Source organism: Malaclemys terrapin, chromosome 12 (genome assembly GCF_027887155.1).
Source record: "Malaclemys terrapin pileata isolate rMalTer1 chromosome 12, rMalTer1.hap1, whole genome shotgun sequence".
In the NCBI taxonomy this organism is placed as follows: Eukaryota; Metazoa; Chordata; order Testudines; family Emydidae; genus Malaclemys; species Malaclemys terrapin.
The window spans coordinates 34234656-34248237 of record NC_071516.1 but is presented as its reverse complement, the minus strand read 5'-3'; the positions used below and the strand labels follow the sequence as shown (position 1 = coordinate 34248237).

The 13582-nt window shown below is 42.6% G+C and overlaps 2 pseudogenes; both read left to right on the top strand.

Moving 5' to 3' along the window:
* Positions 1-310: 310 nt before the first annotated feature.
* Positions 311-1083, top strand: LOC128846747 (olfactory receptor 5V1-like; annotated as a pseudogene).
* Positions 1084-9296: 8213 nt separating this feature from the next.
* On the top strand, positions 9297-10251 carry LOC128846335 (olfactory receptor 11A1-like; annotated as a pseudogene).
* The last annotated feature ends 3331 nt before the right edge of the window (positions 10252-13582 follow it).

Sequence of the window (13582 nt, the reverse complement as noted above, 5' to 3'; positions counted from 1 at the left end):
TGGTTCAAAAAAGCCACCCAAAATGGATCAATCTGAGAATGTTTATTATTGGGGGGAGACAGGTGGAGACATGCCTGTGGAAGAGAACCTAGATCTTCCATCTCCCACTCCTTTGCCTTAACACAAAGACCATCCATCATTCCCATGCACAGAGTTTCCCATAATGAAATAGCTTTCATTTACCCCCTTGCAGGAGAGCTCCTCTTCAAGCAGAGAAATGGCTAATTGGACAATCGTGGCCAAATTCGTCCTTATGGGACTTTCCAATCGCCCAGCCATTTGTTTCTCTCTTTTTGGTGCCTTTCTGTCGATGTACCTGACTGGCAATGGCCTCAACATCCTAGCCATAGGGACCAAGGCTAAGCTGCACAACCCGCTGGACTTCTTCCTCTGCAACTTCTCCTGGTTAGACATCTGCTGCCCCACTGCTACCATGGCCAAGATGCTGGAAAACCTCTTGTCAGAGAGCAACATAATTTCCTTCACTGGCTGTATGTTGCAGGTCAACTTCCTGGTGGCTGTAGCAGGGAGGGAGGTTTTCCTTCTGGCCGTGATGGCCTACGACTCATACGTGGCCGTGTGTAACCCTCTGAGGTATGGTCATTAGGAACAAGAGACTCTGCATTCTGATGACAGCCGGGAACATGGGTCACCAGATTCCTCAACTCCCTCCTGCACACAGTGCCTACCTTCACCCTGCCTTTCTGCCACTCCAACGAAGTCAACCAATATTACTGTGACATTCCTCCAGTGCTGGCTTCATCCTGCACTTCCATGTACCTCAGGGAGATGGTGGCCCTCGTCGTAGGGGGGATATTCGACGTGGGCGCCTTTCTGGTCACCCTGCTCTCCTACATCCAAACCCTCTGGACCATCCAGTCAGCCGAGGGCAAACACAAGGCCTTCTCCACTTGCACCTCGCACCTCATGGTGGTACATCAGTTCTACAGCACCACTGTCTTCAGCTACATACACTGCTTGTCCAGCCGCTCGCTGGATCAGGACCGGCTGGTGGCCATGCTGTATGGAGTCTTCACTCCCATGCTGACCCCGTTACCTAGAGCATGTGGAATGTGGAATTGAAAGGGATTTTGAGGAGAGTGATGGGTCGTAAATGTCAGGAAATAGGCATTTTGGGCGCCTCTGCAGACTCTGTGCTGACCTTCACTGGGGCACTGGTCAGCCTTGGAATGAGATTTTCAGAGCCACCAAAGGCATTTGGATGTGCAGTTCCCATCAAATGCGATGGAAATTTTGCCTGCAAATCCCTTGGGTAACTCTGAAAATCTCAGCTTGGGGTCCCAAGTCCACTGATGTCACAGGGCTAGATTCTGGACTTCTCACTCAGGGCCTGATTCTGCGAACCCTATGGGGCCTGGTTCCCCACTGTGCTACTCCAGGTTTATGTCTATATGACTCCACTGAATATGGATGGAGTTACACAGCACAAAGTGGAACAAAGCAGTGGTAGTTTAGGCCCACTAGATAATGACTTACAGCTGTGATTTTCAAAGAGGTCTAGAGGAATTAGGTGACCAACCCCATAAAGTTTTAATGGGAATTGGATTCCTGACTCCCTTTGGCCCATTTGAAAATCCAAGCCTCACTAAACAAATGGTCCCATAGATTTCAATTGCACTTTGGAGAGCAAGGACCTCATCCTGCATTTTAACTTCAATGGGGGACCAAGCATGGGGCAGGATTCCACCCTAACAGAACAGCTGGTGGGATCTGCCACACTCCCCAGTCTGAATAAGGGTGGTAGAAAACGGGTTGTCAGTTTGAGCCAAGTCCAGCATAGCGTTGACTTTCATGAGCGTTGATTGAGTCTAACATCTTGTGATTAGTTCTCATTAGTTTTGAATCTTGATTAGTAAATTCACAGTAAATCAAAGTATGTTTTTTTTTAATTAACAGTATGTAAAAAGTCATGGCAACAATAGATCAGTCATTTTAATTTCCTACATATGGGTCAGGGAGGTACTTTCAGTTTAAATGGTGCCTTGGGTTAAGCGCTGTTAACTGGTTGAAGGTACTTTTGGTCAATAATGTCTATTGGGCTTTTGGAATTCATGAGATAATATATGAGAACCTAATTCTCTACAGTAGAGCTGGCCAAAAAATGTCCAACAAAAAAATTTGCATTGGAAAATTACGGTTTAATCAATTTTTTGTTTTACTTTTTTATTTACAGAAATATTTCATTGAAATTGTTCCTTTTCCAGACTTTCAACACCATTTTTTCTTCTGGAAAAAAAACCTGAACATTTGTTGTTATTTCTGAAATTATTTGTTTCAAAATTGTGGGATGTTCTGCACTTCCTGTCTGTTTTCCAACTTGCAAAAGTTAATTAAGTTAAGCATGTAAGTAGTATTTTTCACTTTTCCAACCTGGAAAATTTTGGAAAATGGTGAAGTGTGAGAGAGAGGGTGACACAAAATCTTTCCCACATTTTCAACATTTCTCACACTGGAGTTTCCTGGTGGAATTTGTCAAATGGGAATTTTTCCTTTAAAAATTGTCATGGGAAAAAATCCTACTTTTCCAATGAACTGTAATAATCACAAGTGTAGAGCCTGGTGTACATTGTCCTGTGACATCAGTAGAGTGCCACTGATTTACACCAGTTGAAGATTTGTCCACTGTGCTTCATATCTGCTTGTCAATGAGATGTTTTTGCTTTAACATAAAGTCCAAAATTCTGCCTATTGACACACAACTTTAATATATTTGATCACTTAGAAAACAAAATTACAAAAATAAAGAAGATGATGTGGCTTGTCTTCCTTTCGGTGTTTTAAATGGTGTTCATTTTGCAAATAATTGCATCTCTGCAGTGCCTTCCATTGAAAGCTCTCAGATCCATTTCTACAGACATTAGTGAATGAAACTTTCCAGGGCTCCTCTGATATACACAATGGAGCTGGTCAGAAAATGGGGATGGAATATTACGAAAGTGTTCATGAGTTCCACCCTCAGGCTGTTTTTCCTCCAGACTTCATTTGACCGCTATTTTCCAACCATCTCTATATTACCCCTTAGTGTAATGTAAAGATGTGACTATGAAAATATTCTACACATGGATAATTAACTGAGTCAGATAAACCAGTTTATTGGGGCTGGTCAAAAATTTTCCATCAAAACTTCTTCCAAACAACTTGGAGTTTGATTAAATAAAATTTTTCATGGAAAGTACATTCTTCCCTTGCAAATTATTGATTTTTCATCAGAAAACTGAAACCCTCAAAACAAAAACAAAAATTGTAGAGGGTGGCAGTTTTTGTTTGAAAATGTTTTAGTTTTTGGCCAAAAATTGTTCCATTTTCAGCTGAAAGTTTTTAGATTTGTGATTGCTGAAAATTGAAAAATAATTGATTTGGTCAAAAAGTCAAAATTTTCCCAAAACAAAAACATGTTCTGACCAGCTGTACAGATTGTTTGTCAAAACCTGTGTGACATGGTGAGGAAAGAGAGGTTGATACTGAGTGATTCTTCTGTATTTCCAAAGTCTCATAGATGATATTCAAGTATTTTCTTCTGTTGTTCCATCCCTTGCATGCAGAAGACTGAGATTTTTCAGAGGCCCCTGTAAGATTTGGATGATTCTCATCAGTTTTGAGAACTGGGCTTCCAAATTCCTAACACAACTTCAAGAATTTCAATCATTGACTTCTCCACAAACTGAGTCTACAGTTAACGTGGTACCCCTTTTGTGTGTAGAAAAGGCTTTCTCCACCCAAGTTGTACTGGATTGGAAATTTAATCTGATTTATTTCAAGCAGCCCAACCCCAATTATGAACACTCTTGTTTTCTTTTAAGAATAGCTTGTTTGGGTTTAGTTTAAATCAATTAGGAACAAATTTGAGCTAAAAAAAATGGAAAGGGCTCAGAAAAGGGCTATGAGAATATTTCAAGGCCCGGAAAACCTGCCTTTGAGTGAGATATTTAAGAAGCTCCATCTGTTTAGTTTATCCAAGGGAAGATTAAGAGTAGAAGTGATCCAGAATTTTTCTGCAAAACTTTTTTCCAGTCATAAAATGCCAACTCGTCAAAATCAAAACTTTTCACTGAAAGTTATCCCAGTTCTGCTAATGTTTCTCACACAGAAGCAAGAGCCTAGAGTAGCCAGTAGTGGATGTTGCTTCAAGTTCTTACTATCAGGCAATTTTTTTTACCAATGAGCATACTTAATTATTGGAACCATTTATCTAGTGATGTGGTGAATTCTCCATTGCTTGGAGTCTTTACATCAAGCCTGATTTCTTGTCATTGCCCTGTGTTCTGCAGGAGGTTCAGAGTTGATTTACTAATGGGCCCTTTTTCCCTTACAATTTATGAATGAACCACTCATGCCCTGCAATAAGTGTGTCCACGCTGGAGTTTGCACCAGTCAGACTAAACCAGTTTAATTAAAATGCTACACGTTTGCGTGTAGAGAAGGCCTCAGTTTAAAAACAACAATTGAAGTTAAACCGAGGGCTATTTATGTGTGTGGACAAGGCTTGGAAAACAGAGAGAACATGTAAGCGCTTAAAAAACATTTGACATCAATACAACTTTCCAATACAACTTTCCAGTTCCCATGAGACGTAAAGCTGATTTAATGAGTCCATCTGAGATCCAGAGCTCTGAGCAATTCAGGGACTCTGTCCCCAAATGCCATGATTTCATGTATAAAGAGCATACTCTGCAAACTGCACGTGTGGTCATAACAAGATCCATCTGCATGCCCGCATGTTAGACTTCTATCTCTCCCACAGGCAGTAGGTTTAGTAACAGTAGCCTCCAATAGCTCTGGAATACGTTTTGGTTCTACCTGGAACTAGCTCTGATTTCAATCGGATCTGTTTGTTCAATGAAATTAGATTTCACTAAAAGTTTGGCTACTGGTATTCATTCCTGAATTGTTCTCTTATTTTTCTATTTTCCGGTAAATTAGGAGAGGAAACTGATGCAATGATGCCAATACCCTGAACCCTACCCGGGACTGATCGGGTAAGTGCATACTATTTGCATTCTATTGCACCATGTAAGATGTGCCAGAAGGAAATTATGGCAAAAGAGACTATTCTGCAATTTTTGCCATTTTCCAAAGTGACCCTATAATTTTGGGTTCCTTGCATTTTGAGTGCCCAACTTTACACATGGGCAAAGCGCAGTAACTCCATTGCTTTCTTTGTAGAATCTGACCTGAGAATTGTCTAAGTGAGGAACCAATGAGAAATCTGAATCTATAGGCAATTTACTAAATTGTAATAGACTCTAATTCTGACCTTCATTTCACCAGGTTTACATGAGTATAACTTCATTCTCGGTTGCTGCAGCACCTTCCTCTCTGACCTCCCAGACACTCACACTAACCCCCTAAACTCCTCTTTCTTTCACATCACGTTGGTCATGTAATCCCCCTATGAGTCCTTCCCTTGGCTTTCCAGCCAATATTGTATCATATTGAAGCTTCTTGTCACTGCCTTCAAAGCTCTACATAGCTCTGCCCCTCCTTCGTGATCTTCTTTGTCTAGCCTCCCAGCCTCACCCACCCTCTGGCTGGATTCTCACCCGGTCACCTTCCTGCCATGTTCCATGCAGCCACCTATTCATAGTCCAGCCTCCCCGAGCTCTTCCAACCCTCTTCACATGCGAGTCCCTCTTCAACCCCCAGCTCTGCCTCTCTGTGTTTGCTGAATCTTGTTGCTATAGCTACATACATGAGTGCAAATTGTATGTGTGTTGCCTCTGGTTATTCCCCTTCACCTCACCTCTGTCTACTTGCCTGTTCTTAAATTGGAAGTTACTCCAAGCAGGAATTGTCCTTCTGAGGTGTTTGGAGAGTGCCTAACACACAGTGGGGAATACTCTTCTTAGCATATATGTAATAATGTACATTATTATATATTATAACCTATATTTTCATGTTCCAGTTGTTACAGTAATTATTATAACAACAATGGACTTTGAAGGAGTTACTCCTGAGGCTAAATCCTCAGCTGGTGTAGAACAGCATAACTCCATTGATTATACAAGACCTACACTGATTTATACCAGCTATGGACCCACCCCTGCCATCTACCTGACTCTCTCTATCTATCATACTACAGCCTTCAGTGTCTGTGCAGCTACATTGGTGTGATATCAAAATCAGGCCCAGAACACTTTCTTGTATACTATATTTTCCAGAGAAAAATAGTCCAGTCCTATTCGTATTGAAGTAAATGGGAGTTTTGTAATGGACACCAGTGAGAGCAGTACAGAGTCTAAATATTGATTAATTACAAAGACTAAGAAAGGTTGTTTCTTGTACTTCTTGATTCAAGTTGCTGGGGGGAGGACGGGCAGAAATCTGTCAATCTTGGGATAACATTAAATAGAACAAGGTTCCTTCACTCTCCTCACAGTCGTAGTGTTTCACAGTAATTTCCATTTTATGTACATTGTCTAGGTATAATGTCCCTGATTCTCTGCTGCCTTGCACCTTGTGTCATCATTAACCTTTGCACAAACAGAGTGTACCAAATAATTGCTGAGAGCTGCTATTTCCAATGTGCTTATCTGAACCTCTAGGCTCCTAACTACCTTTGAAAATCTGGCCTTTCAGTTCTTTGGAACATTTCACCCCCTCTCTAGACACCCGAGGAGAACACAAACTTCAAGTACAATTGTCTCTGATCCAGCTGTATTTTTTCTCAGATTTAGAATCCACATCATCCCTCCACCAGCTTTGTATACTGCACCACAGTCTCACCCAGACCAGATTTTCCACCAAATGCCTTCTAATTAACAGGTAAGTGTTGATAAGAGCATAAGAATGGCCATACTGGCTTAATGATGCCAAGCATTCTATTTGCTTTTTTGACTGCCACTGTACATTGAGTGGATGTTTTCAGTGAACTAGCCACAATGACTCCAAGATCTCTTTCTTGAGTGGTGACAGCTAATTTAGACCCCATCATTTTATATGTATAGTTGGGATGATGTTTTCCAATGTGCATGACTTTGCATTTATCAATATTGAATTTCATCTGCCATTTTGTTGCCCAGTCACCCAGTTTTGTGTGATCCCTTTTTAACTCTTCACAGTCAGACTTAACTATCTTGAGTAGTTTTGTGTCATCTGCAAATTTTACCCCTTTTTCCAGATCGTTTATGCATATGTTGAGCAGCACTGGTCCCAGTACAGACCTCCCTGAGCATTTCACAGACACCATCACCATCCTGGTCAGGTGGTCAGTAATATATCCCTACTTCTATATTCTTATTATTCAGACATGGACTTACTATCCATAGAGATTCTATGGTACAGTTTGGTTCATTTAAGATTTGTACTTCATTTGATTCTATGCTTTGTTTCACATATTGTTTCACATCCACTCCGCCACCAGCGTGACCTGTTCTGTCCTTCCAATATATTTTGTACTCTGGTATTACTGTGTCCCATTGATTATCTTCATTCCACTAAGTTTCTGTGATGCCTATTATATCAATATCCTTATTTAATACAAGGCACTCTAGTTCACCCATCTTATTATTTAGACTTCTAGCATTTGATAGAGATATGTTTGACTGGAGTGTTTCAGGAAGGGGTTTTCAGAGGAAATGAAGTGAGTTAGGCATCCAAATCCCATTGGTCTGGATGTCTGAATCCCTTAGGCTTAATTTATCCAGCTTCCCCACTAGCATATTTCTTCTTTATTTTATTTTATTTTATTTTATTTTATTTTAAAGAAAATTACAAGGAAGTAAGTGTTACATGCAGAGCACCTGCGGTGATGGAAAGGGGCAGGAAAAGCTAAACTAATTTGTCCTTGTGATTGTCATACATTCATCAATGTTTATGGCCATCTGGGACCACGAGGATTTTCTAGTCCGACGTCCTGCATTGCACAGATTTGGTGTAAAACGACGCAGCTCCGGTTACAGTACAATGGAGCTGGTTTGATTTTCACCAGCTCCGGCTCTTGCCCTGTGTTTGATGCTGATGTTTCTCTGTTATTTATTTATTTATTTTGATGGGTACAAAAATAGAAAGTCCTGGGTGCCCGGACACAAACCTGTGCCATGCAGCCCACCATCCTCAGCCATGGAATTTTGAGTTGCTCTTGGATGTCGCTCTGGATTCTCACCCCTCTTCCCAAAGCTTTAGGGATCAAGGGATCAGATCAAAGATTTTGATAACACTTTCTCTCTTTGTCTCCTCCTGTTCACTTCTTAATTCCAACACCGCAACTGGAAAGCCACTTGGAATCACTCTCTCTGTCACCTCTTTCACTCTTCCAATACTTCTTAACTGTAAAGCTGTGTCCCCCCCACTTGGGTAGGCTGTACCCCAGAGGCACTGAAATGCTAAAAACAGTAACAATTTCAATTCGGTCAGACTTCATCAGCACAGAACAGAGCTTCATCTTTCTTGCTTCATTTGTGGTGTGAAAAGGGGTCATTTAAAAATAGTTCCTTTGCAGAGCTGAACTAAATTTAGGTACAAGGGGCCAGGATTTTTTTTAATACTTTTAGGCTCCTAAAGATGCAGATAAGGTGTCTACTGAATTTTTTCAAATGCATTTAGGCACCTAACTCCACTTGATTACAATGGGAGTTAGGCACTTACACTGCTTCGGTGTCATTGCCAATCCCACTAAGCAACTATCTGCATCTTTAGGTGCCTAAATACCTTTGGAACTCTGGCCCCAGATTTTTTATTTAAAATAAGGAGAATTATTGACAGTTCACATTATGTTCTTGCACAAATATTAAGAGTGATTGGCGACTAATAAAAAGGTCTGGGGACCCAGCAGAACTGAGTCAGTGTAGATCATAATGCTCAGTGAGTTACAGGTGAGGTTTTTGTAGTTTAATGGGAGTTGTATGTCAAACTCCTACATGCCCACAGCATGTAAATATAGAGGTGGGAATATTCAAAGTGCCCTAATAGACTTGGATGCTCAATTAATGGGAACTTGGCATCCAAATACCCTAGGCAGCTTTGGAAAATCTCATCCACTGATCTTTGACAGTTCCATGGGTGATTGTTCCTCTCATTTTGTTCCATTTGGCCCATCTTTCCTTGAATAGCTCCATGACTAATTTAATACGGGTAGTAAGACATTCCATTTCTCTCAGTTTGTCAGTGATGATCAACCTTCTTCGAGTTGATGGTGTTTGGTTTTGCAACCACAGTGATGAAAGCCATTCATTGACATAGGACTGCATTATAAAGGCTGTGTTTAGTCCCCGAATTGTTCTGGTTTATTGTCTTTTGTGCTTGAATGGTGCACTGTGTTTTCTCTAGACACTGCGCACATGGCAGATGTTGAGAGGGGAAACCAAAGCGACGTTACAGAATTCATCCTCCGCGGGTTCAGGATCCTCTACCCATTCCAAATAGGTCCCTTTGTGCTGGTTCTGCTAACGTACTTCACCACCGTGGCTGGGAACACCCTGATCATTGTCACCATTCTGATTGACCGAGGCCTTCACACCCCCATGTATTTCTTCCTGGGGAACTTGTCCTTTTGGATATCTGGTACACGTCCAACATCGTCCCCAAAATGCTGCAAGGTTTCCTGGCTGAGAAGGGTGTGGTGATCTCCTTCAGTGGCTGTGTCACGCAGCTTTATATCCTTGGCTCCCAGGCAGCCACCGAGATCCTCCTGCTAACAGTGATGGCCTACGATCGCTACTTGGCGATATGCAACCCGCTGCGTTACACGGCCCTCATGAATGCGAGGGTGTGCATCGAGCTGGCTTCCTGCTCTTGGCTGGGTGGCTTCCTCTTCAACCCGGTGATAATGGCCTGGATTTACAAGCTACGTTTCTGTGGCCCTAATGAAATTGACCATTTCTTCTGTGACTTCATGCCCCTGGTCAAGCTGTCGTGCAGTGACACCCACCTGATCACCTTAGCAGCATTCTTACTCTCCTCTACAGCCACCTGATCCCCTTCCTGCTAACCCTGACATCCTACGCATTCATCATCATGGCAGTAGTAAAAAACCCTTCCAGCACTGGGAGGCGGAAGGCCTTCTCCACCTGCACCTCCCACCTTATTGTGGTCAGCACTTTCTATGGGGCTCTGGCCATGGTCTACATGGTGCCGACGGCCAGTGCAGCCATCAACCTAAACAAAATATTCTCCCTTCTCTACAGCCTGGTCACCCCATTGCTCAACCCCCTGGTCTACTCCCTCAGAAACAAGGATGTGAATGATGCCCTGAGGACAATGGCCACTAGACTGTTGGATTTTCGAAGGAGGTAGAGCCAAAAAGGGAGCATGAGGGATTTAAAAATGAAAACTACAGTAGAACCTCAGAGTTATGAATCCCTTGGGAATGGAGATTGTTCGTAACTCTGACATGTTCGTAACTCTGAACACAACATTATGGTTGTTCTTTCAAAAGTTTACAACTGAATGTCGACTTAATACAGCTTGGAAACTTTACTGTGCAGAAGAAAAATGCTGCATTCCCTTTAATTTTTTTAGTAGTTTATGTTTAACACAGCTCTGTACTGTGTTTGCTTTTCTTTCCCCTCTGTTGCTGCCTGATGGTGTACTTTCCGTTCTAAACAAGGTGTGTAGTTGACCGGTCAGTTCCTAACTCTGAAGTTCTATTGTCCTGGGCCGCATTCCCACCTGGTGTAAACTGACATAACCCTGTTTGAATCAGTGGAGCTGTGCAAGTTAGTACTAGCTGCAGAGCTGGTCCATGCCCCTCCCCTCCCAGATTTAACAGATAAGACAATCCCATGTTGTATTCCAGCTGCATCCTTAGCATAGAATCTTTGTCCAGGAGTTTCTGGTCTACATCCGCCCAGTGCCTATCACTCCACATGCTGCATTTGCCCTCCGTGGACTGCAGTAACCTAGGGTTTGCTGTCCATCAGGACAAGGGATGATTATGGGGCAGATTTGTAAAGGTGTTTAGGTGCCTGAGGATTCAGGTAAGACACCTAGTGGGTTTTTTCAGAATAGCATCTGTTGATTTCAATGGGAGTTAGACACCTCGGTGTTAGAGGGCTTTCCCTCAACCCTCCCACTTCCCTGGTTCTTGTCACACAGACAGCAAGCAGCAAAAGACCAGAACTCCAAAGCGCAGACAAAGCGATGTTTATGGGGGTTAGTTTCCAAGCAAGCATATTCCGAAGCCCTTCACACCAGTCGGGCTTATCTCTATATGCCGATAGAGTCTGTTTCCCAGTGTTCCCTTCCAAGCTCATACGCCACAGAGCGTTTACCCCACATCCCCCTTCCCAGCTCCGGTGCCGCAGAACGTTCACCCCGTGTCCCCCTTCCTGGCTCCGACACCGCAGAGCATTCACCCCGCGTCCCCCTGCCCAGCTCTGATGCCACAGAATGTTTACCCCAGATCCTCCTTCCCGGCTCTGACACCGCAGAGTCTTGCCTGTGTCCCTGGTCCCTGGTCCTTATTCTCTTCCTCCTCAGCAAACATGATTCCAATTTCCCTTCCATTTCCTGTTTGACCCCAGTTTATATAGTAATATTCTCAGCTATATCTTAACCAATTATTTTACTGAAATTTAACTAACCAATTCTAACATATTGTAACATAATTCTCTAACCAATTATATACAATTACCCTAATTAACTTACACCTAGCAAAATTAATTATACAGCAAACAGAAACAAATAGAGAACTAGACAGATTAACAACAGAAAAGTCGGGGCCATAAAGATAAAACAATACAGAAATGAGGGTTTCACAACCACAACCACTGATAAGTGATTTCTTGCCAGACAGGATGCTATCTTAAGATCTGTTTCTTTATCTGGTGGTGATGGGCACTATCAGGACAGGATCATCTTCCTAACAGCCCAATACCACCTTATTTCAATATGACTGGTTTGGGATGTGAGGATGTGACCATATGCTTCCCAGGTGATGGCTGCCCCTGCTGCTTAGCCAAAGGCCTTAGCCTAAGAACAAGGCCTCAGACTGTCCTAGTGAGAGAAGGCCCGTACACAGGCAGAGTGTGATTTTGATTCTTTGTTTTATACCCCTGTAACTAGCTAAATGATAAAAATACTCCTTCAAAGTCCATTGTTGTTATAATAATTACTGTAACAACTGGAACATGAAAATATAGGTTATAATATATAATAATGTACATTATTACATATATGCTAAGAAGAGTGTTCCCCACTGTGTGTTAGGCACTCTCCAAACACCTCAGAAGGACAATTCCTGCTTGGAGTAACTTCCAATTAAAGTATAGGCCTTTACAGGCAGGCCTGACTATCTATAGTCTAACACCTCACCTCTTTCTTTTTCTTTTGGGATCCTCCTGCCCAGGTATCCCTGGAAAAGCATAGGACACATGGCGACACATTTCCTGATAGGGCCAGGCATTAAGGTGGAATGTGTCGATGCTCCATCTGTCCCACTGCCCTTTGTGCAGTAGAATGTCCTTCACCTTCTCTTGTACGGGCATACTACACCTATTCCGATTAGTGTTCCAGACTTCCCATTATAGTGGGCCCAAGAAGGTCTAGTACACTGGGAGGAGGGCCTATTACATTACTTATATGTGACAATTAGTGGTTGTACCTTGTGGGTCTGTGCACCCCTTAACCACCGTAGTATACATTGCAAAATTAGCATACTGAACAATAGGCCAATAGCCACAATAATCCACAGTAATATTGTCAGCCCTGACCATCGTAATATAGTCCAACATCCGAGCCACCACCATAAACACTGCTTCTCCTCCTTTGACAGGGTTAAAACCCTGTTAACGCCATCCCAAAGTGTATATTTTAAATGTATCCATTTGTTGGCAGTTGTAGGGAGCTGCCCCTGCAGGTTTCGTATGCTTTTGTCCATATCATGAGTCCACTGAATATTCACAGAAAAATGGGGTATTGGCCAAACCAGCTCGACCACTTGGTATGGAATTGGGTAGTATGCACTAATTCGATTGTTCACAGCAATGAGTTCCACAGATCCATTCGTGCACCGAAGTCCCAATGGCAGTGTATAAATGTGCATAATTGTGCCAGATGCTGGTGCACTTGTGTCCCCAAGTGTTGTGTACATTCCCAAACACCTCATGCCCCTAATGGACCCCATTTGCAACAGGCCATTAATTCTGTCCCTCCATGGCCATTGAAGAGGGACACATTCAAATATTTTCTCTGGACGAACAATTACTTAACTGAATTATTGTCCATTTTACACCATTCTATCCTCCCCATCTATCTCCCCGTGGTTCCTAGTGAGCTCCTTCCTTTCTCATTATTCCCATAGGGCCCTTGGGGACCACCTTAGTAGCTCTCCCACTCCAAGGTACGACATTACACAAGTGCTAGCCTCAGAGTTGAGCATTTTGTATTTCCATACACACCTCCCGCTCCCAAGTTAGCCTTTTGAAGCCATCCTCCACCCATGTCACGAGGTTTCCTGTCCATTGAGTTAGCCGCAGGTTCACTTTTGCCACCCTTTTCCATCCCATTGCGATTGCAGACAGCTTTTGTGCCAGTAGCTCATTGATTTGCTGCTGCAATTTCACATTTTGGCTTATCAGTTACTTTAATTACCCACTGGTCCTTCAGATTTCATACACCCAACCCT